We start from the raw sequence: 26,640 nt of genomic DNA, 5'->3' as shown, positions 1-26,640 counted from the left end.
CCTCCTTGAGTCGGCCCGCCTCCGGTTCCGGCACCAAACAGCCCAGCTTCAAAAGATTGTGGACCAATGTGTTGGGTGCCAGGCTATGAAACCCAGCAAAAGGGGACTCCTACATACAGGTACACGGGTATGGGGGAGGGCACCAGGATGGAGCTGGGAAGTGGATTTCACTGAGGTGAAGCCAGGAAGGTATGGGTATAAGTATTTGTTGGTTCCGATAGACACCTTCTCAGGCTGGGTGGAGGCTTTTCCTACAAAATGAGAGACTGCTCAGGTTGTAGCTAATGTTTTGTTGGAGGAAATCATACCCAGTTATGGCATCCCCGAAACTCTAGGCTCTGATAACGGTCCAGCTTTCATCAGTAATGTCCTACAAGGGCTGGCCCGGGCAGTGGGGACTAATTGGAAACTGCATTGTGAATAAAACCCCCAGAGCTCAGGGCAGGTAGAAAGAATGAATCAAACCCTGAAGGAGACCTTATCTAAATTAGCCATCAAGACTGGCGGAGACTGGGTGGCCCTCCTACCCTATGCCATCTTCCGGGTTTGAAACTCACCATATGTACATGGATTGACACCTTTTGAAATTCTATACGGGGCTCCGCCCCCCATTATTGTCCGAACCCTACCGGACCAAGACCCCAGTAAGGCCCCAAATTACTTGGACAGCTTAAAAGCCCTACAGGAGGTCCAACATGAAATCTGGCCCATAGTGCGCACCTTGTATGAGACAAAGGACACATTGAACCCGAACATGGCATCGTCCCAGGGGATTGGGTATGGGTAAAGAGGCACAGAGCCCGCACTCTGGAAGAAATATGGAAAGGCCCTTACCTGGTAATTCTGGTTACCCCCACTGCTCTTAAGGTTGACGTCGTCGGGCCTTGGGTCCATCACTCCCACGTGCGTCAAGCCAATCATCAGGAACAGAAAGAGGCTAGAGAGTGGACCACATGGCGGCACCCAGATAACCCATTGAAGCTGAAGCTTTTGCGACCCCAGGAACATGCAGAGTCTTCAGGAGCAGCCACGGATGGGTTGGCTGGTCACTCTGATCTTGCTCAATGCCCAGAGCAGGAGCCTCGCAGAAACCAACCCTCACCAGCCCTATAAGCAAACCTGGATACTCACCGATGGGGAGACTCATACCACCCTTAACGAGACTACTCGCACTGCCCCCATAGGAACTGGGTGGCTGGAGCTTCAATTCTGCTTCAGAGACATCAATCCTGCCTACAAGTCTACTGCCCCAGAGTCAGCCCGACGTTATGGTTTTTATGCTTGCCCCGGCCACAAAATAACAAGGACTGTGGGGGGATACAATACTCCTTCTGTAAGTCATGGGCACGTGTCACATCCAACGATGGTGAACGGAAGTGGGGGATATCAAAACAGGACCTAGTCAAATTTGCCTTTGTAAATGGAGTATTCTGGGGGTGCAGAATTCCGTCACCCACCCATAAATGCCAGCCCACAAATACAGATAGAATCAAGGTCACCTTCACTGACAGTGGCAAAGAGGACACCCCTGGGTGGATACAAGGTAAAGTGTGGGGACTTGTGTTTTATAAATATGGTGGACATTCTGGCTCAACTGTAGTAATCAGATTAAAAGTTGAGCCCATGGGGCCACCGTCCAAAATGGTAGGCCCCAACAAAGTACTCAAGCCACCCTATGTAGAGCCACCTCTCTGACCTTGCACAACCCCAGTCCCTACCCAGCCTCACACAAAGGCTAGTATTAAAACTCCAGGACCATTAGGCACTGGCCCTCCCTTGGTGAAGCCCAGTCTCATGAACAGATCCACAGACCTCCTCTGGAATTTGGTAAATGCTGCATTCCTAACATTGAACCACACCAACCCTAATATGACTACCTTCTGCTGGATGTGCTATGATGTGAGACCCCCATTCTATGAGGCAATAGGGCTAAATGTCACCTACGATATCTTGACTAGTGAAAACCCCACTCTATGTTCCTGGGGAGACCGTAAGAGAGGTCTGACCATACAACAAGTGAGCAGCCAAGGAACCTGCTTAGGAAAGGTGCCAGTGGGAAAAAAGGACCTATGTGCCGTTGTAAAAAACAACCCCACCTGGGGCAATGGTATTAAGTGGGTAATTCCAAAAGGCAATGGATAGTGGATATGCTCACAGTCCGGGCTCACCCCTTGCCTATCAACTAATGTGTTTAATGTCTCTAAAGAATTCTGTATCCTAGTGGCTGTGCTGCCCCACATCATCTATCATTCTGAGGAGAGCCTATATTCATATTGGAATACAGGAACAGGTGAGAGAAAGAAGAGAGAGCCTATTTCTGCATTAACCATTGCTACCCTACTTAGCCTAGGGGTGGCTGGGGCAGAAACTGGCATAGCCTCCCTGGCTACTCAACATAAAGGGATGTCCTCGCTGCGCACAGCCATAGACGAGGATATAGAGAGGATAGAAGCCTCCATTAGTCACTTAGAAAAATCCCTTACCTCTCTATCTGAGGTAGTGCTTCAGAACCGACAGGGCCTAGACTTATGGCTCCTTCAGCAGGGGGTAATATGTGCTGCCTTAGGGGAGGAATGTTGTTTTTATTCTGACCATTCAGGGGTAGTTAGGGAGTCTATGTCTAAAGTGAGGGAAGGACTGGCAAAAAGGAAACGAGAAAGGGAAGCCCAAGAAAACTGGTCCGAAGCTTGGTTCAATAGGTCCCACTGGTTCACTACCTTGGTCTCTACCCTGGTGGGCCCTCTGGTCATACTACTGCTTATCTTAACCTTCGGTCCTTGTATTCTGAATAAGCTAGTGACCTTCGTGAAAGATCGAGTTAGTATAGTCCAACTAATGGTCCTGAGGCAGCAATATGAACAGTTACCTAGCCCTGAGGATGCTGACGCTCGTCGCCCAGATGAGCATGATTCCTCATTATGAACAACTAAAGGGGGGAATGTTAGAGTACAAATGTTAGGGTACAAATATTAGGGTACCTTTGAGGCTTGCAGCCTACTCAGCCTGAAACCGGCCATGGCTAACATGACCCAAGCCACCACTTACTAGAACTAAGGGAGGTGGGACGGTTTCTGGGAACAGGGAATGTTTCTGGTTAATCTTGCTAAAACGGTATGTGAGTCAATGAGTTAAGACACCTGGTATTTACCAAATTCCTGATAAATAATCTTCAAGTAATCTTGCCCCACCACCAAGATGTGGGTGATATCAGAAATATGTGACCCCAGGAACCATAAAAATTGCTGTGTGACCGTGACTAATGTCTAAAAAATATAAAAGCAGCCTGAATTTTGTATTCGGGGTCTGTGTTGAAACCCACTGCCTCGGGTGGATACCCGGACCCCAGCTGGCTGGAAATAAACCTTGCTTTGTGGCTTACATTATAGTGAGTGTCTTTTTGTTCCTCTGAGGGGTGGTCAACCTTGGACCACAACATGCTTAGTATATTTCTCTATTTAGCCTGGGAAAGTGTCATCTCTGACAGGTTCTGAGGTCCAGAGTATGATCATAACATTGTTTTAATGCTTTTTTAGTGGAATAACTGATACTTAGACTAGTAGTGCTGGGATACCATGTTTTTTTCCTTTTTAGGTGATCTCTGATTCTCTACCCTCCAAGGAGGCAGGGTGCCCCAGTACTGGATATGTTACATTTAGAATGATGACAACAGCCAGGATTACTGAAAATCAAACACCAAGTCTTGACTTGAGTGTTAAGTATAAGTCCCTTTGTGAGCTTTAAGCTCTTCATCATTCAGACCTCACTGGTACAGCACCAAAGAATTGAAGGAATTATGGTAGGATTCCTAAACTTCATATACCCCACTGCTACTGGCCCTTCTTACAAATTTTAGACACATGTCAGGAAGTCTCACTGTTGGCTGTGATCCTGTCAGTCAAGGGATATTTATCTGCCCTCTGGCACAGGCTCAAAACAGACAGAAAAGGAATAAATTAAAGTCAATAGAGGTCATCCTTTGTAGTGGGATTGTACTTGTTACTGTTGTCTTCTGCACTCTCCTCTGGGGACAGCATTCTAGAACTGCAGAGAATACTGCCTAAAGAGTTCAAGAGAAGACATGATTGGAATATTTATGTTCTACCCTTATCATTATCAAAGAAGCATAGTCAACAACTTTTGCAAAAGTCATTAAAAGCAAGTATTCACTGCATGATTGTCTACCTTATGTCATGAATAACATTAAGAATTAAGAATGGCATTGTAGAATTGGATTAGCAGTTTTCTTTGTAGCTTTTTTGAGAACCTCCATACTTATTTTCAAAGCACTTGCACTAATTTACACCAACAACATTTGAGGGTTGCTTTTTTCCCTGCATTGTCACCGGCATTTGTTGCTGTTTGTTTCTTCTTTTTTTTTAATTATTCATTTATTCATTTGCATCATTGTTTGAGAATTGTTTGCATCATTTCTCCCCCTATCCTCTTCCCCCACCTTCTTCTCCCTTCTTCCCCTCACTTCCAGGCAGGTCTTGTTTTGCCCTTATCACTAATTTTGTTGAAGAAAATACACAAGCATAATATGGAAGACAAAGCGTTTTTGCTAGTTGAGTTTGTTTGTTTCTTGATGATTATCATTCTAGCTAGGCTGAGATGGAATCTCAGTATCATTTTGATTTGTTTCCTTTATGGCCAAGGATGCCATAAAGCATCCTTGAATTTATTGTCTAGTCATACTTCCTTTTTTGAGAAATGTATGTTCGGTTTACTTCATCATTTAATCTTTTCTTTTTAAAATTTTTTATTAGCATATATTCAATATACAGGGGGATTTACTGTGACAATTCCTAATACACTTACATTGTACCTTTGTTTGATTGCCTCCACCATTTGACCCCTCCCACCCCCTCCAAGTTCCACTTAAAGCAATTGTATGGAGGGTTGCAAAAACTAAAAAGAAAACTACAATATGATCCTGCTATACCACTTCTGAGCATATATCCAAAGAAATAAAAGTCATCATAGTCAAGATACCTGCAGACTTATGTTTATTTTGGCATTTTGGTATTATGCAGAGTACTCAAGCTTTGGAATCAATAAGTGGGTAAATAAAATGTAGTACATATATACAATCTTATTCAGCCACAAAGAAAAATGAAATTATGTAATTTCCAGGAAAATTGATGGAACTGGATATTATATCATGTTAAACAAGATAAACCAAACCCAGAAAGGAAAATATTGTATGTTTTTATTCATGGAATCTAGACCTAAAAAAAAGTACAATATGACATGACTAAAAAAGGAGTACTGTTTTGGAGGAGGTAAGCAGAGGGAGGAAGGAGAGGAAATTGTGAGGATGAAAGGATGTGATTTGTTCAAAGTACATTATATACTTGTATGAAAATAGCATAATAAAATCCACTAAAAACTGTTATTAAAAAAAAAAGTGGGAGAGGAGGAAGGTTAAGCAAAAGTAATAGAGGATCAGACCGTTGCTTGCTACCGGGGTGCTGTCTCTGCAGTTCTGGTGACCGGGCCTTGCCTATAATGATGGGAAAGAAAATGGATTTGCTTTGCTACACTCAGGGCTGAGGCCAGCACTTCCACCCAGAGACCAACTCAGACAATGCTTGCGCATATTACCCAGGTGAGATTAAGGGAATGGCTGAAACAGTGAATCCACAACCAGCAAATGCACAGCTTCAGTTACTTTCTCAAACTTAAGACTTCTCAAATGTTCTTAATTGAGGTAGAACACCTTCCCAATTATATCATTTATGGTATCAAATATTATGGACCATCTTAAAATTATGCAATTTAATATCAGCTTCACAAACATGATTTTTAGTTTAATCATCAATACTTTTCAATTAATGCCAAAACCTTTTATGCCTAAAGATTATATTAAGTTTCAAAGTGTCAAAAACATATCATACATGTTTGTAAATTAAATAGAGAACAATAGGAATTCCAGTGACATAGTTTACTTATATGTAGATTGGATTATAAATATAAAAAACAATCAATGCAATTTGAGTAATTTATGGTTGAGTGTTTATAGATCTTTGCTTTGAGAATATTTCAGTTACTAAATTTGAATCACAAAAGTTATTATTTAAATTTAATGTTGCTTGTTAAAAAATATATTGAAATGTAATATTCACATGTAACAAAAAGTAAATTATTTTCTACCAAATTTTATGAGTTTTCTTCAAACAATTATATTCCAATTAAAATACATTATTCATAGAAGAATAATAAATGTGTGTATGTAGTTTCTTGGCATATATCAAAAGATTCCACAATTTATTCATCCCTCAGTGATATGTTTTGATGACTCTTTACATTTCAGTCATAACATTTTTTTAAAACACAACTGCAATCACTTATCAAAAAAGTCCTAAAATATTCTTTACATGTGCTAAATCCTTCCATTAAGCTGTTTTTAGAAAGATTTTAAGGATGAGGAATTTAAATAATATATTTAAATTGTATCTTGTGTCAAAATTGCAAAAATCACAATATAGAATATAAAAAATGCAAAATGAAAGTGAAAATATTAAATTATCAGGAAAGAGTTTCCAGAAGGTTCAGAAAATATCATTGCTAGATGTAACCATTTTAATTACAGGTTGTTAGAAGAGTTGCCCAGAAGAGCAATGTAATGACACTATGTTAGCCCATAGTAGCACAGGGATTCCTAGAGTGGCCATGACCATGTGCGATGTTCTTTGCATTTTAAATAAAGTTCCATATGCTTTAAATTTAAGGACTCTGCTGCCTGGTTCCAAATGTCATTATATGGCAGAGGAAGAGAGGGATTTCTGAGGGAGCCAGATCCCAAACTATTTAGAGCTTTATAGAGTAAAATCAACATCTTTGAATCGCAGTTTTAAGCAAATGGTTAAGCAGTGCAGACTGTGGAAAATTGGTATTATGCACTCCCTGTGGTTTGTACCACTTAGTTGCTGAGCCGCAGAATTTAGCCTATGTAGTAGATTCTGGGTGGTACTGAAGACTGGGATTACACTAAGGGAAATAAAGCTGATGTTCATCCAAGCATACCTTCAACCCAAACTTTACAGTCATTTACAGGAGTGCATTGCAAAGTCTAAGGGAAAAGCTCAATAATTGTAGCCAGAAAACAGAGAAAATGTTGGAAGTTGAAGCCCTAACCCTCAGTTTAATTCTGTTTTCACTAAGCAATTCTCATATAGGCAACTTTTCAAGAGACAAATGTTAACATTTAGATTTTGTCCTCAAAGAATTGATTCTTATGAAACAAACTGTCTCATAGTATGTCATGAGAAGTATTTGTGAACTATGGTTAGTTTCTCAATTCAGTCCTACATTGGCATGTAAACATTAAATCACAACTAAAATCACATTGTTTTATATGTTAAAGTGTAAACACAAAAAGCCTTAGGCAAAATAACAGAGCGTTTGACATATTTGTAGCTCAATGGCACTATTATTTCATTGTTTCAATCAGAACATTAAGTTTTTTCCTAATATTTTAATTCTAAAACTTCACTCAAAATACTCTTTCTAAGTCAATCCTTTGTATCAGAAATGTACTTTACTCAACACAGATATTTATATAAGATATAATAAATATAAACAGTATATATTCCAATGTTATTGATGTTTTAAACACAAATAATTGGTTGGGATGGTTTTGATTCAAAGAAAGATTTCAGAGACACAGATGTGCAATAATTTCTTGACTATCCTTTTTTAAACAAACTGAACAAAATAGTTAATTCTCATGTTGTAGCTTAACTAAATAATGATAACAATTCTAATTACTTTTTCCTACATACTTTTTAAAAAAGTTATTTCCAAATAAAAAGCTATAATGGAAATATATAAATTATAGCATACACATTTGAATTGTCCAGGCCCATTTAGAAAGTGAGGACAACTAGGATTCAGATCAAGCTATTTTTCTTCCACTTTAAACTGAGAATAAAAGAGTACAAACATAATGCACAAGATCCTGTATCAGCTCCCCACCTTCCTGGGTAAACTCCCAACATTGTCCCTGTTCCTTGTGGAAGGGCTCCCAGTCTTTAGTTGTCTTTGCATTGTGTACAGAATGTGACAGACTAGAGAAACCTGGACATATGGGATTACTGCTGAAGGGGGAGGAATCCAACCAATACATACAAGAAAATAGTTCAAATGCCACTTACATACTCAATTTACTGTTTTTCTTTCTGCTGTCAAGTCTTTTTGAGAGTCACTTTAGTAAGCACATCACAGAAAAGAGAGACTTATAAAACCTGACACTGTGTGCTCTGTCTTGAAGGTCAATATGCCACTGTGATTCAAATAGTGGTAGTCATATGAGTTGTTACTACTGATATTAATTGATTAATCTTTCATTCCCTCAATGAATTTAATGAAACTGCTGCCTTTATTTCTACTACTACTGAAGCATCTGCTATTATTAATATTGATAAATATTACATACAATTGTATTTATCAATTAAAGTTTAATAATGCCATCATTTAGATACCTTACATCTATAATCTAAATACTTAACATCTATAATCTAAATACTTAACATTTATTCTCTCATTCAGCTCTCACAATGTTATGAAAATATGGATTACTAATTTACCTGTAACAGATGAATAAACAAGCTTAATAAAACTAAATAATGTGCCCAAGGATACACATATTGACAGATGTAAAAATAAATATCTACGTGATTTCTAAACTAATAAGCTTCAGTTCTACATGGTTCTACTTCTACCAATGAAGAGTGCTCCTTGCTCCCAAAAATAATCATTTTTATCAACGAAATATGTAAATGATTCATACATATAGTGATACCAATTAAGTAGTAATGATGATGTAAACAAAGTTTAAAATACTCCTTTAAGTGAGTAAAAGTAAGAAAAATTGTAAGCTGTCCTAAAAAATAGGAAATGCTTCCCCGACAATTTGACCTTTGAGCAATGACAACTCCTGGAAATAAGTAAATCATAATTTAAACAATATTATTACAGCACATTGGGAAAAGCTTCTACAAGATATAATGGAAAATTATAATGGCACTATTGAGGAAAGTAAACATACAGATAAGGAACGGATCATGAAATGCTTTATTTGTCTGCTACAAGAATTTAGATGATACATTTTACTAAAGACAATGGAAAGTTCTTAAATGCCTTTTTAAAAATAAGAATTAAATGGTTTCTAAATATGAAAGTCAATTCAATACTATCTAGTTAAGATAGAAAAACAGTCTTTCAAAAATAAAACCAAAATTAAAGCCTAGTGAAGAAGACAAAAATCACCAAATATAAATAAATTTACACTATTTATAAAAATTAAATATACCTCTATGGTAATGGCTATTGATTCAGTTCTGTCCAGGGGCAGGGGGCGGGAGAGAGGTGGCCAAAATAATGTACACACATGTAAGTACATATAAAAATGATAAAATAAAATATTAAAAAAATAATAACTTATTATTATATTATATTATTTTTAAAATATAAAAAAATATAATAAATAATAAAATGATAACTGGGTGATGATGACACCCTCTAAGGATATTTCCAATAAAAATATCCCTTTACTTACTTTTTTACTTTTTTAATGCTGGAACCAAACCATGAAAAGCCTAGGGTCAGTTATATGACAATAACAGTCCATTGCTGTAAGTTCTTAAAGAGGAAGGAATTGGAAAGGATTACCTACAGTCTGGATGTGGTGGTGGTGCTGTAGCAGAAGCTCTTGGTGCCATGTCCCACTGCCTTGCCATTTCAGAGCTCCAGGCTTTCCTCAAACTCACTGAGACTAAAGCTGCTCTACCTTTACACTTAGCAGGCTAAAAACACCAGAAAATTAACTACAACCCTTCCCCTAACACAATCCTTAAAGACCTACTGAGAAGAGCTGATACATAAATTCTTTCCATTTCATATCCTCCCGGGCAGATAATTCTGTTTACCACTGACTTCCTCAGTTCCAACATGTTTGCTTCACAGTAACCCATAGTAACTGACCTGATAACACACCTTTTATTAACTACCTTTCTTTTGCTTTCTCTCTTTCCTAGTATTCTGTGGGTAATATCTCGAACCTCCTATGTAAAACATGCTTATAGTCAAATTCCTGTCACGAGGCCTGAAAAAAAGCATGCTAAGACAATATATAATTTATACTGAGAAAAAGAATTTTAGCAGTAGTAATTTAAGGTAAAGGTTTAAATTTAAGATAAAATTTGTAAAACCTTACACATCTTTAGACTTGCTGTTCCACAAAAATACATGTACATGTACACACACACACATACAAACACATTAACTAATCTCATAATCGTTTATGCATTTCTACCAACAATCTAGACATTATTAAGCTAGATCACCTATTGTAGACAATCTTGCCATATGCACTTTTTTTTTTTGAATATGATGCCAACCAGTTTGTTCAAGGACATGTTAACCCGGTGACTCTTAGTGCTCTGAGCTCCAGGACCAAAACGTAGGTTTGAAGAACAAGTTTAAAAAAACACAATAGTAACTGTAAGAACACAATAAAATAATAGGACAGCAAGAAAAAAAGGTGATATAATTATAGACAGGATTCTGAATTTGGAAGAAGAACTAGCAAGAGACTAAAAACAATGCTGGTTAAAAAAAGTTGACACATTAAATTGTTAAACTTACTGAGCTTAAATACTTATATGATAGCCTAATTATTGGTCAAAGTCTTAGTGACTGAAGCTTTGATGTGAGAGCACTTGAAGCTTGTGGTAACCAGTCTTCAAATATACTACATATTTCAGAACTCATACCCTTGTGTTGCCCCTTTCTACTCTGAATTGAGTCTGAACCTATGCATTCCATTAGCCAATGCAATATGCTATACTTGGCTTATTTCACTTAACAAAATGTCTACATGTCCATCCATGTTGTCCCAAAAGACATGATTTCATTTACTTAATGGTATGTAATAGTATGCCATAGTATATACTTAGACATAGCACATTTTCCTCATTCATTAATCCTTCTCTGGGTATTTAAGCCGATTCCACAAATTACATTCTTCAGAAATGTAATAGTAGTAGATAGTATGTGCTCACTACAAAGTAATAAATACATGAGATAATGTTTTTGTTTAAATGCTGGATTTAAGGATACATATACATACTTGAAACATCATATTGTACATGTTAAAAATATATTGTTAATATTAATATAAATATAAAGAATGTGATACTCTACATGCTTGGTACCTGAGCTTTAAAAATCCTACCAGCTTCTCTTTAAGACATCTCTGCCACAATATCAGAAGTCCACTTTCCCTGATTAAGAGAGCATGACTTTGTCGACTGAAATCATGATAAAAATAATAATAGAAAGAAAATTAAGAAAGGAAGGCTAAATCTTGAAGATTTTACAAAGAAGGAACAAGCTTTGCCATACAGCTATCCTTGACATGGTGCTGGATATGTGAGTGAGATGTATTGTATGTCCTGGTTTTATAAAACCCACAGATAACAATAGTCACATGATATTATGTGGAATATAAAAGCATTCCAAATTAGTTTTATTAACAAATTGAGTTTATCAGAGATTATAAAACAACAACAAAAAAGAACTTGTGTTGAACCAATAAGTCTTAGGTGGTCTATCTCTAAACACAGACCATTTCTTACATAAAATTAAAGCAGAATCAAAGGGTGAAGCCAAGACACACAGGACCATGGAATAATCAAGGAAGATCCCTCACCTCCTGAACAGGACATTTTTATATGTACTTTGTTAAATTCAGAATTGCTATTGATAGAAGCAGTTTGTATATTTTTCCACACATCTGCTGTTTTTGTATGCAAGTGTGATTGCATCTCACTGTTGTATGTTGGTTGAATATGTCTGAAGGATGCAGATAACTTGTCTCTTCACAAATCTTCAGAACCACTCCTAAAGTTACTCATCTACAACTGGCTTGACTCAGATGGTGAAATTTAAAACTGAAGACCTAAAGAAATGAAGCTTTGACAGTGAGTATACTAGACATATGTGAGGTCCGGGAATTATTAGGGCTCTGGGGAAAGACTGTGGGTGGCCAGTCTTCAGACACGCTTCCTCAATAAATCATATTTTCTATATTATTGCTCTTATGTAGTTCTCTTGGCTTCAAATTTTGGTTGGCCATATGGTTTGTTTTCAGTATTAATATAGGTCAGAAATGATTTTCTATAAATTTCATATTGGAACTTAAAGAAAATCTGGCTTATTTATTTATTCATTTTATTTAAAAGTGCTATGTAAAAGGTCCAGCTACCCAACTGAAAAAGTCATGTGAAGAACAGAGTTTGTATTTGCATGGCAAATAGCCTGGCTCTACCACTTTTATAGATAATGCTTGCATCCCAGTACCAAGTGGGCCCTAGTGTTCCAGGTCTTCTTTACTGTCCTCCAGCTGACTGTAGCCCCATCCAAGAAATGTTGAGCAAAAACTACTCAGCTGAGCAAGTCAACCCAGAGGATCAAGAGAGATAGGAAGAGTTTATATTTTAAGTTGCTACATTTCAGAGTTTATTGTTACATGGCAATATAAAAATAAAAGTGCCTTATGTGCCTTGGGGATTATTTTACTTTTTGCTGAAATAATATATCTTGTTCCAAAATTGGTTTTTAAGCTCCACTCCCTTTGAGTCTGTCTGAATCTAACTTATATCAGCCTATATTTAAAAATTGTGGGGTAAAAAATGTACTCTCTCCTAGCATCAATTTTTAAATCCAAAATCTTCTAAAGAGTGATTATCTTACACTTGCTCTTTCAAAATTCACTCTGTCAACTAAACTGTTTCTGCCTATATGATTTCTTAAAGGAATCACTCTTGATAAAGCCTAGTCAGTCAAAATTAATCAGGACAGCATGTAGTCTAGGAAAATCATATTTTTGACTTACTGTATGGCACATATTTCCAGAGGAAAAATCTGGACTGTATACTGTAAGAGGAAAAAAGGAACTTTCTTCCTTCCTTCCTTCCTTCCTTCCTTCCTTCCTTCCTTCCTTCCTTCCTTCCTTCCTTCCTTCCTTCCTTCCTTTTCCTATTTTTTGTTACAGGGTCTCACTATACAGCATAGGATGACATTGAATTTGTGATCCTATTCATCCTCCTCAGAGGTGGGATTACAGTTGTGTGTCAATACACCCAACTTAGAAAAGTTTCTTTTTTTTTTTTTACTGTATTTTCTTCTGATTGACTTGCAAAATTATGCATGCATACACATATAAAAATACACTCACACACATATGTGTGTATATATATATACACACACATATACATAAATATATCTTTCGTGGAAACTCTGAAGAATACAAGATGTACTTCTGAACCATTATAGTCTAATAAAAAAATACTGATTTTACCATTGCCCCAATAATGGTAAAATATCTTTGGTTAAAAAAAATCTTTTAAAAATAATTTACCTATTTTATTGGATCGTTTATTTTCTCAATACTAAGTTCCATGTCTTCATTCATTGAATAAGTGTTTTGCAAATGTATGGCTTACCTTTTCTTTCTTTTTTGTTTTTTTTTAGTTTCTTCTTTCTTTATTTATTCATATATGCATACATTTTGGGGTCATTTCTCCCCGCCTGCCCCTGCTTCCAGGCAGAACCTGCTCTGCCCTCTTTTCCAATTTTGTTGAAGAGAAAACTTAAGCAATAGTAAGAAAGTCATAGTGTTTTTGCTAGTTTGAGGTAAGGATAGCTATACAGAGAGATTCCTAGCATTGCTTCCATGCACAATTGTATTACAACTCAAATTGATTCATCGCTTCCTGACCTCTTCACTATTTGCTGGACACCTTCCAATATTGACCTTTGTCATTTTAAGGTTACTATATTAACTCCTCTACAGTGGGTACATCAAACACTTTCAAGTTTTGGGTTTCCTACCTTTCACTATTCCTCTTGTACGTGTTCTCCCCTTAGCGTGTTACCCATGTCCAATAATATTACTGCAATTGTTTTAGGTCTAAAGTCAATGTATGAGGGAAAACATATGATTTTTGGCATTCTAAGCCTGGCGAACCTCGCTCAGGATGATGTTCACCAGTTCTATCCATTTACTTGTGAGTAATAAGATTTCATTTTTCTTTATGGCTGAGTAAAATTCCATTGTGTATAGATACCACATTTTCTTAATCCATTTGCCAGCAGTGGGGCATCTTGGCTGTTTCCATAACTTGGCTATTTTGAATAGTGCTGCAATAAACATGGCTGCGCAGGTCCCTTTGTACTAACCTGAGTTGCGTTCCTTTGGGTATATCCCTAGGAGTGGGATTGCTGGATCATGTGGCAGACCTATGTTTAGTTTTTTAAGAAGTCTCCATATTGTTTTCCAGAGTGGATGAGTACACTCTGGAAAGATTTCTTAAGGTTTGGGTTAATTTTGAGGAATCCTGAAGTCTAGTGAAGCAGAGTATTTCTTGGGAGAGATTCAGAGAAATAGAGATTTACTAGGGATGGGGTGCTGGTGTAACATAAGGACAGTCTAAATTGGGTATTCTACTGAGTACTCAGAATAGCCAAGCAGGATATCACTGGTAAAAAAGCAGCAATCACTGCCAAGGGAGCATTACAATTGTTGTAGGACTTTGGGAAAAATGTGTTTTCTCTTAACTTTGCAGATGGTTTGTCCTCCCAGTCTGACTAATAGCAGGTCCAGTCTAAGCTGATTTTCCCTTTTTTCATCTCAGATGAGTCTGTGCTATTTCATTCTCTATTTCTTAAAATTTTATATTTCAAAAATGCAGGGAATAATTTGTGATATAAAAAGTACTTTAAAAATCAACTTGCTAATCCAGTCAACAATTTAGGAAATTAGGTTAAAAAAATACAGTTAGGTATAACTATTGTAAGAAAACCACATGCATTATTTATTAATTTAAAATAAATGTCATATTCAGTTAGGGTTTCTATAAAAGAACACCATAGACTGAGTTGTTTAAGCATCAAACATTTACTTCTCACGTTTCTGAAGGCTGAAAGTCTGAGATCAAGATGTCAGCATCATAAGGCTCTTTCTTTGTGAAAACCTTTTCCTAGTTTATAGATGGTTGCCTCTGACTGTATCCTATTGTAAAGAGACATCCTTTTAGACTCACCTTGTCCTTTTAAAAGAACATAGGTCCCACAATGGGGGATCTATTCCCAAGGTCTCAGTTTCCTCCAAAGGCCCCATCTCCTAATAGTATCACATTTGGGATTAAGCTTCAACATATGAATTTGGAAGAGGGAAACAAACATTTGGTCCATAGCAGCAAATAAAGAAAAAAAATATTTTGAGCATCTACTGGTTTGTGTTTAGACGTTTTCAATTTACACATAATGTTAATGACAGATTAAAACTTATATTTCTCTATTCCAGTTTAATTCTTTGTTTTAATTAGCTAAGCTAGTTACTTTAACGATATGATTGCTTAAAGTACAGTAGGTCAAATTGTGTATACCAATTTAGAAAATCTTAAAGCTTCAAAAAATTGGTGAATTACTTTTAAACATGCATAGCAGATGCAAAGTAAATATGGATGTAATCATTCTCGAGTGCTAGAACCTTTTTCACAGTCTTTGACTACAAAGTAGAAAATTATCACACCCCATCTGGTCTGTGTTATAGCTATATAGTAGTTTCTCTAATATAAATTGTTCAAGGTCAATCTCTCTGTAAGCTCCCTAATGTTAAAATCTGATATAGGCTTAACATTATCATGTAAATGCAACTAGCATTGTTTATAACAGACAATGGAAAACCAAACTTGTACATTTCACACAGGCTCTCATGAATGCTTCTTGTCATTCTATATGAACATGAGTTTTTTTTACTGAAATCTTAAATCTTGGGGAAAAATAGTTTTATTTACTCAAGAACTAGCCTTTGAATGACAATGGACAAATAAATAATTTTGTGTCCTCTTCACAGGCATTTCACATTTGAGACAAATGTATCATTTTTCTTTCTGTCCAGTGCTGTCATAGCAAAGCACAAAGTGGTTAAGCAATAAGTATAAATTTTCTAACTTTGTTTTTCTATGATAGAGGAAAACACCTGATAAATTCTAACCAATTATTGAGAAGATAGTGGTTAACCTTAGATAATCAGACAAATGTATAATCTGGTTAATGTTATAAAGACAAAATGATAGACTCATTTAAATGTTCATTTTCAGGTAATTGGTTTTCATGTTATACAAAACATGTCAGTGTTATAATTGTTAAAACCACAGTTTCAAAGCAAGGAATATGGCTTGTATGTTTTTCATGGTTAAAAAAAGGGGATGGAATGAGACATAGTCTGACATCAAACTTCTCATCAGCAGCCATGGTTATTAAAACATAATAAAATATTGCTTTAAATTTCTTATGGAATGGATTTTCAAAGTGGTATTAATATTTAACTACTTATCAACTATAGACATTCCAAACTTCACCCTTTACATATATCTTAGATTGTTCTATAAAATGTATTTCATCAAAGGAGATTCTAGAGCAAAGAAACAAAAAAATAGAGAATCCAGAATACATTATGTATCCCCAGTAAAACTGACAGAAAATCATAAGATGACAGTTCTGTAGGATAGCAGGAGAACATTTATTTCAGTTTGGAGTAGAAAGATACCAACCTCTGGTGCATAAAGCATTCAGATTTGGAAAAGCATCTAAAGAATTCAAAACAAATTCACAAGGTGGCAAAGTAATTCCATGAGAAAATAAGTTTCCAACCCCACAGAATGAGAAGCAGAAAGTTGCCTTTGTATATCATTGGGGTCACATATTCCAACATCTACCTTTGGTTTTCTATACTCATCTCTTCTTTTTATTGGGGACACAGAGCTATAGAGAAGTTTCTGATTTAAGGATATCCTATATTATGAAAGATAAAAATCCATCTTTTTCAGAGGATATTGTTTTTTGTCTATGCTTTTAGAAGGTGTTTCCAGCTCTCTATGACGGCTATTTATGAACAGTGACAAATGGATTCCATGGTTATGGTTATGGGCCACGGTCATTTTGCTATGAAGTGAGTCTTCTGGCTTCATAAAATGTTATCTGGTATCTGGTAATAAGCAGAATTCCAACACGATGGTCAAGATTTTCACTGCTTTATTTCTATGCCATGTATATTTCAGCATTCTTATAGCATTCTTACGACCGCCGGTAAGTCTTCTGAGATATATCTCATGGCATATTAATCTTCACTGAATAAGGTATGCCCTTGGTGGGGAAAGAAATCATTTTATATTTTCATTTGGTCTTCCTCACTATGACAGCTCTATTCCACTAACCAAAGAATCAATATGGAGTTATTACAATTGGCAATATCATTCACTTGGTATGGATGTTTCTTGCTTAATCAGGTGAGCCTTTAAAAAAGTGAGTCTAGAGATCAGACATAGAATAAGTCATACATTTAAAGACTCAGAAGTTGCTTTCCTGTTGGTCTTGAAGATAGAAATTGCCATATTATATAGAGGCATGTCTCTAAGAGTTGATTGTGGCCCCAACTAGCAAAGTCCTCCATCCTACAATTGCAAGAAAGTAAATTCTTCCAAAGACTATGTAAGCACAGAGAATATACTAAGCTCCAGGAAAGAGCACAGCATGCCTTAGATTTGAGCCTTTGTAAAACAAAGATTACAGATACCATGCAGCTGTACTTCTCATTTATAGAAATTGTGAAATAATAATTGGATGGTGTCTTAGTCTGCTAAATTTATGCTGTTTTTAATACAGCAAAAGAAAACCGATACACAATCCATGCCTAAAATAAAGGCTTCTGAAAATCCCTATGTAGTAAAGTTGATTAAGATTCTAAAGGCAGAAAAGCCAAATCCATGTCTGCAATATGTATCAATATTTGCTTATTCTTTTAGCTCTTCTAGAAAAGTGGGGACCCAATGTAGAATAGTTATCACCAAATAGGTGGCTTACTGGTATAGCTTGAGGAATGGCCCAACATCAGGGCTTCTGAATAGGTCTCTGTGCCTAACTAGTCATTCCAAAGTAGTAGTAAATTGGTCTCAATGAGTATGAATAGATGTTACTGGTCATTTATACCCTTTACTACTGTCTCTGTACTGTAACAAAAGATTTGATTGCTAAAGAAGACTCACAGGACACAAAATAAAAATACTTAAAAATTTTTATTTTGTTATAGAAAATAATATAAAATATATCAGTGAGAGAATTAAAATAAGCAGATGCAAACAGGCAAAGGCCAGTTTATGACAAGAATCTGTTATTATAGTGTATGGACTCCCATTGTTATGCATTCTATAAGGGTTATGGATCAACGCATTTTATGATTGGATCAGGAAACACCAACATATGCATAGAACACCTTGTAATTACTGATATCAAAATGAAATCTTGGCTAGAGACTTACTATTTACTGGCCATCCCCAAAATTGTTGCTGCATAACCAGTTTTAACAGCAGAATCCTCCAGGGTTTTACTGAGACCAGGTGTAAGTCATCAATCTCATTGTTATCAATAAATAATTCTGATGAGCAGGAACAAATGGCCCAGATATTCTTTGAACCCATAGTTTCAAAGCGGTACTATTAATCAGTGTATTTCATGCTTTGACTAGGGGTCATTGTCATGCACAAACTTCAGCATAACAGACTAAGCTAATTCCAAGCCTGCTGTAATTAACCCTCATAACATAGCCACAGTGATTCTGTTGGTTTGCTTCTCATGCCAGACCCCAAATGCATATGAATAAGTTTGTTTAACATCAACTGGACTGCTTGGTTATCCAAGTGTGTCTTCCATGACGGTACATTATGTTGGACATCAGCATGAAATACAAATATCTTAACACTTTGTGCCAATTTCTGAATGCATTCATCCATGTGTCTCTATCCAGGGAAGCTTGTCTCTGGCTTATCTTTTTTTATTTCTTTCTAGGTCCCTGGTCAGATGATTTTCTTTGGTCAGACGTATGTAAAATGTATTTATCTGCTTTAAGCCACTGTGATATACTGAAAAGTAGGTGGACAATCACTATTAGCAGTTGTAACCATTGGGAAATATTTTCTTTCCACTGTCATTCTTAGTTACTATGAATTGTGATAGTAATGATGATGTCATTCATTTTTGACTTGAGCTCATTCATAAATGAACATTGAGGTGACTCCTCCTATAACTGACAATATAGGGATACCTGTGCAAGCAGAGATGTGGGTTGGGAAGTTTTTTGCTCTTTTGTTAAAAACTATAGTTGCATAGGAAGTAACTACTCATGAAAGCTCATCTATGTTCTTTTCTGAAGCTCAATTCAGAATATATCACTCCCATATTATGACTATTGACATCTTTTTGAATGAATAACTTGTTTGCTCTGCCAGAACATATCTTATAATGGCAGTTCTTGATGCAGGATCACTTGTTGAGTAGATATTTTGTGTCTATTAGGGCTGAGTGAAGTGCCATGAATTGTTTTTCAACAAATGTGTGAAAGTCTCTGTTGCAAAAGTTATGTTCTTGTGCAGGAAGGGGAGAGTTTCAGATTTCATTCGGCCTTCCCCAATACAATAGCTCTTCCTCCACAGGTCAGGGAGTGAAGATAGGGGCTACTTCTTCTGGTAAGTGTCACAGTACTAATTACACACTCAGGGATTAGGACGATGACTAATGTCAATGAGGTGAGTCTGGAAACAGTATAGTCTGTGAGATAGATGTTACTCAGTACTCCATTTTCTACTTGTCTTCTATAATCTGACTTCCTACTAAGAAGACTATAAAGAAGGATTTGTGTCTCTGAGTGTTGGGGTAAACCTGACATTATGCCAAATAATCTTCACAATATTTAGAATCATTTTGCCTGTAGTATAGAACACCTGCATCAGATGGCTGTGTGTTTCTTTTGCGAAAGAGAAGGATAACCTTTACAGTGTACAGTGGCATTAAAATAGATATTCTTTATGAAGAAATATTCTGGTTTTGATGGGCAGAGGTACAATCAAACAGCTTGTGAGCTGCTTTTCCATGAGATATAATTGTTTCCCAGAAGTGCCTTGTGAGGTATTTTTCACCTCTGAGACTGGACATGTGGAATGGTTGTGTTTTCTCTCAGCAGAATACAGGCAAGGACAATACCCTAAAACAGGGATTCTCAGTGTGTGCAGAAGCATCAAAAGTATCTGGTAATATTCTAGAATCAAATCCCCTACCTAGGCTCTGAATTTGTGAATAAGAAGTTCTGAATAGGGAGGGCATGAGAAACAAAAGCAATCTTTCTTTTAAAATACCCTGCAGGTAATTTGGAAGCACAGTAAAATTTGAAAACCGTGTTCCTAAGGAAGAGAAGAGGCAAAGGAAGCGTGACCATGAGGTATTAACAGCCCGCCAATATCCAAAAGCATATCCATGAACTTAGAGTGAGAAATGGATTCACATTTTTAATTTGTTATATATTTAAGCCTATTTTAATGTACTTTAATGTACATTTTTATCATAGCCAATACAATTGAAAAATAATGAATTTTAAGTGTTAGGTGAATAATACAACTTTTCAAGAATAGAAGAAGCAGAATCCAAGTTGGGTACAGATGCTACAAAAGAATTGTTTAGTTAGAAGAGATTTTATAATTTGTATAACCAAACAGGAAAAGAATATGTGCATTTTTAGATGTATGATGATCTTTTAAATGTAGTTTTTGAAAGAAACTGTTTTTCATTACATAGTTACGTTATAGACCTATTCTTATTCCTACTTGTGCAATTCATTGCTTCCAATGGATAAATACTATTTTATGCTGTGTTTACATGCTATGCAGATTATATTTTGCTGCATTTGGTCTACATTATTTCTTTTATTATACAATTTCAAAAGAATAACATGAAGCAAGAATCATGCAAATCATATTTTCTTTTGTGACTGAAGACCACATTAGCATTTTGTGGAACATTACTGAGGTAGTACTAATTTGAGACAAAAAACAGAAATGTTTTGTCTAAATAACAATTGTTCAATTCACAATTCAGAGTGACCTATAAGGGTCTACAGATTTTTCTTTATTCTCCTCTGTCAATATGATTTTCCTTTTTATTTAAGTTAGTTAATTTTTAAAAATTGAAAGATTTCATAAAGAAATTTGGGTGAACATTGATTTCATCAAAATACATTAATTTTTGTAACTGAATAAACATATTGTATAGGAAAATATAAAATGTAAAATTTTAGGTAAAAATAAGAAAATCTGCGAAAAAGATCTTGCTTAAGGGATGACTCCTTCAGGCTGTAGACGTGAAGTGAAAGTTTGCATTTCTTCATTGTTAAAGACACTACCTTGATAAAATTTAAGACACACTGTCCCAAAGGAACCTGCTATTTCATCCCCAGGCAATTCCTTCCAAAATCAAGTAAATGGAGCCTAACAGTCTGGACAACAGATGGCAAAGTGGTTTAGATACCTCGTTTCATAAAACAATGTAAATTCTAAACATAATTAACAAAAAGGCAACATATATTCTACTTAATGTGTTTGATGATTTATTTATGTAAGTATTGTTTTTAAAAACTCTGCTGCTGTGTTTAAAAATATATCAAAAAGAATTTATACCTCTGATGAAACTTTTATCCAGGGCATACACTAATTGAAAATCATACCTACTTTCTTCTTTCATTGTTTAACAATTAATATTTACATTCATTTTAGAGTCTCCTGTGTATCAAACTTTAAGTTCAACATCTTGTCTCAAACAAGCAAAAATGTCATTTTTTTTCTTTTATTAATTATTCTTCTACAAAATTTGAGAAACGGGGGCAGAACAAGTCCTGTTTTGACTTTCTGATCATAGTCATTCTGGGGTGAAATGATTTCTCATTGTGGTTTTGGTTTGCAATTCTCTGATCCTTTGTAATAATAGTAATGGTGAGCACTTTTTCATCTACTCTTGGTCATTTGTATATCTTCATTTGAGAAATGTCTATTCATATTCGTCCATATTTTAATGGAATTATTATTGTTATTTCATTTGCTCTTGAAGTGTTTTTCTTATATAATCTAGATATTAAACCCTTGTTGGATAAATAGTTTGGAAATATTTTCTCTTATTCTGCATCTTGTGTCTTTGTGCTGCTGACTGTTCACCTTACTGTGCAGAAATCTTGGTACATTCTCAATTATATATGTGAAAGCACATATATAATTACATATGACCACAATGCAAACAAAACTTATTGACTCATGTCCTCTAAGTATACCTCTTTCTATGTATGTCAAAGTATATTAAAAAATACTATAGTCAGAATATTTTTGAGTTGCTGGATTATTATTGAAAAGGTAAATTTAATACAATTGCAATGCTCATGAGCCTGGTTTCATAAACAGTACCTCTCCCATTTTAACTTTTCAGCAGTATTGTGGTGCTTATAAATCCATTAGGCTATCTACATAAATAAAGCCTGAGTTGTGAAGAAACAAAACAGTAAATATACTAAGTGTGGGGATAGAGAGAAAAGCAGAAAACAAACAAGGAGCAGATAAAACTGTCATTAGGTTGAAATTTTAAAAATGGCTCCACAAATTTACCAGTGTGGAGTGTTTTAAGATATGGAAATTTATTAATACTGTGCCTTTTACCACAAATTATTTTAAGCTTTATATATTTACACAGCACAGTTAATGGTTTGCAGAGTTTCTGCTATGAGTACAAGTGACTTTTACACAAGATTTAGATTCTTGATACTTTTATATGAGAATTTGCTAAGTGACAGAGATATGCCAATAATTTCATCCTATCTTTCATCAAAACTATATGAATATTTCATTGTATTTGCTTAAAATTCCAAACACCCTTAAGAATATATTTAAAATGACTTCTTGTTTCCAAATTTTGCAGAGATAAGATTTTTAAAAACATGAAAATGTATTTGTTTTTGCATGAAATGTCAGACTTCAAAGATACATAATTTATTGCCTCAAACATAACTGTGTCATAAAAAATATCTTCATCCTTCATCTATTAGGAACAGAGAATGAAATATAAAAGAGTTTTCTACATGTATATAACTCATTATCTGGATTATATCTGTGTAAATGAAACATGAATATATGGCAAACACTTTGATTTAAAAGTAAGTGTAGATGGTTATTTTAAGGGACAGATATCCAGATTTCACCTTTTGTAGAAATGCTTTCTAAAAGGCATGTTTTTTTTTTCTCTTCAAATTCCTCATATTTGTGACAAAAGAAAATAAAATTTTTGCAAGATTGTCCTGTCCACTTGATCTCCCTCTCTTATACCTGCAGTCACTATAGATTCAAACACATTTTCTTACCTGTGCAATATTAGAAATGGGGTGGAGGGACAAGAGGATTTTAAAACATGTTTTGAATTTAGAATATTAAAATTCAAAGTGATTATAGTCTTGATAAAGGATAGGAATAAAACTATGAATCTCTCCCACATAAGTTTTCATACTAACGTCAAAAACTAATTTTCGTTTATATTCTCCTCAAAAGAAACAAATCATTGACACCTCCAGGTTCAATGGGAGAATGCATGTCTGCTTAGCTTGGGCACCATATGCAAATCAGAAATTCAGGGGCACTTACTAAATAGAAACCATTGCAGATAGCATAACAGTGACCAGGCTCTGTTTTTGCCACCTAAAGATACATGAATATATTTGTTGTTGCTCAAAGTTCATCCACTTTGAAATGAAGCAATTCTAGTCTGATTTGTTCACTTCTCCATCTAGGTCTAAGATTTCTGAATGCTGTGTAGAGCTTTTTGGAAGAGTTAATGTGTCCAATGACTTCTAATCTGAAGTGGAAATGTCTCTATACACTATAGCCAGTGTCCAGTCATGTTCTAAGAACAGGATAGACTCAGTCAAAATTTTCATAATAATAACGAAAGAAAGTGAAACTCCCAATATTTTCTTGTCAATGGGAGTTTTAAAGTATTCTTGGGCAGGAGTTTTCAAATATCCTTGGCTTGTAGTAGACCAAGCTATTTGTGGAAAAACTGGTTTTGCTTTCTAGGTTGGCTTTGTTTTCTATTGTGTTCTGTAGCCTCTGGCTTTGCCTACTGGAAAATTCCTCCTGCTTAGTCTCTTCTACAGGCATGTTGGGAGTACTGAAGTGCACAGCTTTCACAACCAGTGGCCATCTGGTGCAGGGTTAGAGCCCAGGCTCTGCTTTAGCAATTAAACAACTACCATGTTTTCCAGGCCAGACATGTGGTTTCTTTGGCAATATAAAACTCTAAGAGCTAACTTGGTTTTGAGAATATTTTCTTTCATTTAGCTCAGTGGGCAAGTGAGCACAGCTAGAGTATTGTCTAGACAAAGCACTGAATTGTGCTTGAGTATTAGTAACTTTTTCCTGAGTCCTTTCTTCCTTTTTAAGTTAATGGTGGCAAACTTCAGGGCATCTAAATATTACAAGCTTTCTTGAGAAGATAACATTTTATGTCTGACATTTGGCTATGGACCGCTCCTATTTTCTGATGTTTATATTGAGGGTCTTAAGAAGAATCTTTTTACTTTTGTCACTTGCTCAGCCTGCTTCTTCATAGCCACCTGTTATAATAAGTCTTAGTTAATCTCCCTCTTATAATTTGGTCAAAATAAAAAATATCCAATACACAGTTACATTTTGAGGTTCACATATACTGGTACTGTTACCTCTGAGTAACCTGGATAGCCACTTAGAATAATGTAAGTTATAGTTTCACCAAACATGTTGTCACAGTTTGACAAAAAAGCAGGGCTTTTTGGTTCTGCCACTGACAAGTAGCCAATGTCATACATTTTAACTCACTTTTGATATCATTTATCTTACCAGTCTAAGTTGAGAGCAATTAAAACAATCAATTCTAGATGTTTTAAGTTAGAGGATATTTCAGTATAAAAAATTATGTTCTTACAATATTGCTGAAAAAGAAATATGACCAAGTTTTAGGCAAGGATCCCATGAATTAGTTCTCTAACACATTATTGCCAATCAAGAAAGATACTACCTAATAAGCCAACAGAAAATTTTAAGATCTTCTTTACCATAGCAACTATAAAACAATGAAAAAGTATAAATAAGAAGCCAATATTATTCCCACTGCTAATGACTGAACTGGGAGATAGAAAATGGGCATTTTTACAGTGGTTCTTGGAACTTAATGTTGCTAACCCCTTGCCTAAGAGCAAAAAAATTGTAATAAGTAGGAAAATAACCTCTTTGTTATTTTTTCTTCCCCTATCTTATGTAAGTGTACCCAATTGGTAAAAGGTCAGGTTGCATTCAAAACTACAGGTACAAAAGTGTTGAGGAAAGTAGTTTTCAAACTTCATCATCTCAGTGGTATAGGAAGGCATTCCCAGAAAGAATGTGAAAGGAGTTTTGCAATAATTGCCACACCCTCTTTTTTCCTTGAACATCTACTTAGTTATTCCCAAGGACACAGAGCGTTTGTAATGTCCTTAGTTATAAACATCCTCTCTGTGGATTTTTTTTCTCTCCTGCTTCTCCTTCAGGGGAAGAAGAAAAGGTAGATTACTGATCGATTACACTGGTCTATTTCCAAAATGATAGAAGCAGCAAAATTAAATATACTAAATATATTCAGCATTGTCCATCAAGTTCCTGTTATTAGCTTCATTCATGTTCCCTGTAGCTGTTAATCCTTATTAAACCATATAACTGTGCTTCTCAAGAAAACAAAGTCTTTTTGCAGTGAAGGAAAGAAAGAAAAGAGCTGATACCATGTAATTTACCTCTGTTTTATGCTACATCAGCAATAAAATACAGCCTTATATTTTATTGAAATGTTAGAGGTCTACCGTTTACAAGGCTAAAGGTTCTGTTCCTCAGGATACTGAATATTTTCTTAAAAACCAAAAGGGTATTGTTCTTCCCATTTTTAGATCTCATTGACTTGAAACCTTGAGTTTGTGTTCCTCTAAAATTCTTATGATGAAATCTTAATCTCCAAGGTGATGATAGTTTAACGTGATATGATGTTTGGGTAGAAAATTAGAGGATAATATTGGATTCCTCATGAATGTAATAAATGTTCTTATCAGAGAATCTCCAGAAAACTAACTCATTTCTCTGTCCTGTGAAGATACAGTGAAAAGGCTTCTGAATGACCAGAAAATGCCCTCTCCAGGTACCCAATCTGCTAGTGCTTAACTCTTGGGTTTCCCAGTCTCTATAAATTTGAGAAATTAATTTGTATTGTTCATAAGCCATCATATTGTGTATGGTATTTTATTATATCAACTAAAATGGACTGAGATAAGACCCAAAGATTGGAAGGAGGGAAGAGCTCTCTGATCATTTTTCCATATGATGACAGGTAATATTTTAGTCATTCTGGAATCTGGTGATATCATGATGCAGAGCTACCAAAAATAAACAAAAACATCACCCTTTAAATCAAAGTAATGGTTCCACCATTTTTAGAAGTTGAATCAACTACTTGGGTATTTTATGATCTTCATGACGAGTCAACATGCAAAATGTGTAATTATAACAGTCTTTGAAATAATGAATCCTAAAGAACAAAGAACAAATATCTCTGTCACACGGTGAGTTTGGAAAGACAGATGAAAAGAAGATTAAGAATCATATCACATCATCAAATATGCTACTGAAAGAATGTTTGCACCCCTCCTCAGCTCAATTG

The 26,640-nt window shown here is 35.5% G+C and overlaps 1 pseudogene; it reads right to left on the bottom strand.

Moving 5' to 3' along the window:
- Positions 1-2,907, bottom strand: part of LOC109681118 (thioredoxin-related transmembrane protein 1 pseudogene) — an 89,431-nt pseudogene extending 86,524 nt beyond the window's left edge.
- Between the last annotated feature and the right edge of the window lie 23,733 nt (positions 2,908-26,640).

The sequence above is a fragment of the Castor canadensis genome, chromosome 10 (genome assembly GCF_047511655.1).
Source record: "Castor canadensis chromosome 10, mCasCan1.hap1v2, whole genome shotgun sequence".
Taxonomy (NCBI): Eukaryota; Metazoa; Chordata; class Mammalia; order Rodentia; family Castoridae; genus Castor; species Castor canadensis.
The sequence above is the reverse complement of the archived record's forward strand: the minus strand, read 5'-3'. Positions and strand labels throughout refer to the sequence as shown.